The following is a 3,423-nucleotide window of genomic DNA, read 5'->3' on the forward strand; positions in this document are numbered from 1 at the left end:
GATTTTATTGCTGCTCTACGAGCTTCATTTCCTGTAAAGGATCTCGGTCCTCTGCATTATTTCCTCGGTATTGAAGTGTTTCGGCACACTTCTGGTCTTTATTTATCTCAGTCTAAATATATTTCTGACTTGTTACACAAAACCAATATGCATAATTCTAAGTCTGTTTCAACACCTATGTCCACCTCAGAAAAATTGACTGCTTTTGATGGTTCCACTTTTGAGGATCCTCAGTGGTATTGTAGTGTTGTTGGCAGCCTACAATATCTTGCTTTTACTCGTCCTGATATATCATTTGCTGTGAATCGTGTGTGCCAATTTATGCACTCTCCTCGTCTTCCTCATTGGACAGCTGTCAAGCGCATTTTGCGCTATCTTAATAACACTCGGTAACTAGGCTTGCATTTTTCCCCCACTTCCTCTCATCAACTAGCTGCCTTCTCTGATGCTGATTGGGCTGGATGCCCTGATGATCGCCGATCCACAGGTGGTTTTTGTGTCTATTTTGGGAATCACTTGATTTCTTGGGGATCCAAGAAACAACCCACTGTTGCTCGATCTTCTACTGAAGCCGAGTACAAATCTGTTGCTAATACTGCTTGTGAGCTTTTTTGGTTGCAGTCACTTTTAGGAGAACTTGGTGTTTTTCTTTCTTCTCCTCCTACACTATGGTGTGACAACCTTGGAGCCACCTACCTGTCCATGAATCCAGTTATGCACTCTCGGATCAAACATGTTGAGTTGGACTATCATTTTGTACGTGAAAGGGTGGCGGCTAAATCTCTACAAGTGTCGTTCGTGTCTAGCAGAGATCAGATAGTTGATATTCTCACCAAACCACTCTCAACGCCTCGGTATTTACAACTTCGATCAAGCCTTACACTTACTGCAGTACCGCTTGAATCGCGGGGGGATATTAAGGCAGCAGACGTGTGTGCCTCCAAAGAGTCCTTTAGAATAAGTTGAGAAGAATTTCCTTGTAATAAACTAGCCTAGCCAGGTGTCAAATGATGTATGGTAATACTCTGCAAAATCTGTTACGGAAAGGTCTATATATACTGACCTTGGATTTATTGTAATGGTGTGGAAAACAGACTCTGTGAAATGAAAAGAGAATTCTCTTGACGAAGTTCATCTAGAACTTTATTCAAACACTTTCTGTGCAAATTCATTTAGCTTGTTTTAGCATTCACCAACTTTAGTTGCAACCAAAAGATTTAACTGCAAAGGCAACAACAAATAGGAATAAATAACAAGCCACAATCTGCTCTAGAGAGCTGTCAATATCTTGCATAAATGTCTTTCTATGATCATCATCACCATCATTTAAAGGTTTGCCCAATATCACTCTAATTACAAGGAAAAGCACATGCATTTGAGTGATACGCTATTTAGTATTTTATACTGGAAAACACTTTCCACCCAGTTGATGCAATATTCCTGTTGAGAATGAAGAAGAAGAATAAGTTTGTCACGTAGATCTTCTATTTTGCTGGAATTCATTAATTGCTCCATACGAATTAACAATGCTGAAGGAAGGTTGGTCATAAGTTTGGAGAGTTTGCTTGTACACAGAAACAAAGACCCTTTATACACTCAATGTACGTTGCCACAGATGACCAAAAATCAATACATACATACATATATATGATTAATGTCCATGCTTTACTGTAAAGTAAAGGCTTTTGGTTTTCAGAAACTCAAGAAATGATCCAAAACCATTTAGGAAATCTAAAAGAATTCGGCAAAAGAGTAAAAGCCATACAATCATATGGACACATTACAGAGACACAGACAGCATTGTTCTCATAACAACTTACAGTAATAATATATATAAAAAGTATATTTTGTATGGCTAATGAATAATGCTATTTAAATAATAATAAGGCTTCTTTGGTTACAATTTAACACTATTGTTAGCGCCTCTTCAAGTTGGCGGACAAAGAAGAAATAAGAAGGTTAAGAAAGGAGCTCGTTCCAAAAGCACAACTTATGCCCTATTTTGGCCGGCATTTCATTCCCAGAAGGTCTATGAAGCATGTCACTCTACCTAGAGAACCAAAGTTCCACATTCCTCAACAAAAGAAGATCAAGTGCTGCCAGTCATGGAATGACACCAGTACCTACACCTACCACGATTGAAGCACAAAGAAAAGAAACAATGAATATCATTATTCTGTTTTCTTTTCTCTGATGCAACAGTGGCATATGTATATAATCTGAATGTATGATGTGTGATTAGTGAAGAATAGTAGGTGGTTGGAATTATTTCTGTGGAGATCTTTCTGTTGGAACTTAATTACTGGTATTTTATCTGCAGATAGCTTTTGAAGCTCTCTTCTAGTTTGGCTCATGGGAGGCAGTAAAGCTCATCAGAATTTATATGAGTACTGGGACTATGAAGAAGTCATGCTGTGAGTCCTCAAATGATGCTCTGTTTTTTTAGAAGTAAAACAGAGTCTTTTATGCGGGTGTTGTTGTGCGTGTGGGTTGTGAGTCAAGGCATTTGAGAAAGTAAGCCGTACATCTGAAGCAAACACCAATGGGCTTGAATATTCACCTGAATCTATCCTCCTCTTCACTGTGTCCAAATCCATTGGATGTTTAATGACAGTGATATAATCCGGAATGTTCGACTTGACAAGATCAACCGGTTCATTGAAAATCCAAGCATACTTGTGTAACATAACACCATGTAGCAACATCTTACATTTTTCCATCAACAAAGCATTTGATGTGTTCTCTAATGCAGTCAGTTTCACTGGTTCAAAGAGCCCAGATGAACTTTTTTAGGCACGCGATCCATTACGCCCTGCAGGAGCTTGCTTCAGGAGCATGGTGAGGTTGAGGTGGCTGGGGAGGTGCTTGGGGATGGTCTGTGAAGGAGTGGTGCTTCGTAAGGTGTTTCCTGGACGCGCGGAGCAGCGTGGAGGTGCAGCTGCGCTGCTGTGGAGGAGCATGGTGACGAGGAGGTAGAGGGTGGAGGTTGCTGCCGTGTGCGTGACTGAGAAACAAACAAACAAACAAATAAATAAATAAGTAGAAACAAAAAATAAAACTAGACAAACGAAAAATAAAAGAAAATAATTAATTAATTAAAAAGAGTAATGCCTCTATTTGAATTAATGGCGGCGTTTAGCTAAATGTCGTTAATTTATTCAGTGAGTTGTCAATGTACTATTAGTGGAGTTTAAACAAATGCCACCAATTTATATGATGCATCAGCACCATACTAGCAATGGCGTTTATTGGAATGCTGCTATTTGTATTAGTCGTGACGTTTAAATAAATGTTGTTAATGTATTTAATGTGTCGCCAATGTATTATTGGTGGCATTTAAATAAATGCCGCCAAATTATATGATGTGCTGCCAACGTACTAGCAGCAACGTTTATTATAACGCAGCTATTTTATGCAAGATGA

Source organism: Juglans regia, chromosome 6 (genome assembly GCF_001411555.2).
Source record: "Juglans regia cultivar Chandler chromosome 6, Walnut 2.0, whole genome shotgun sequence".
NCBI lineage: Eukaryota > Viridiplantae > Streptophyta > Magnoliopsida > Fagales > Juglandaceae > Juglans > Juglans regia.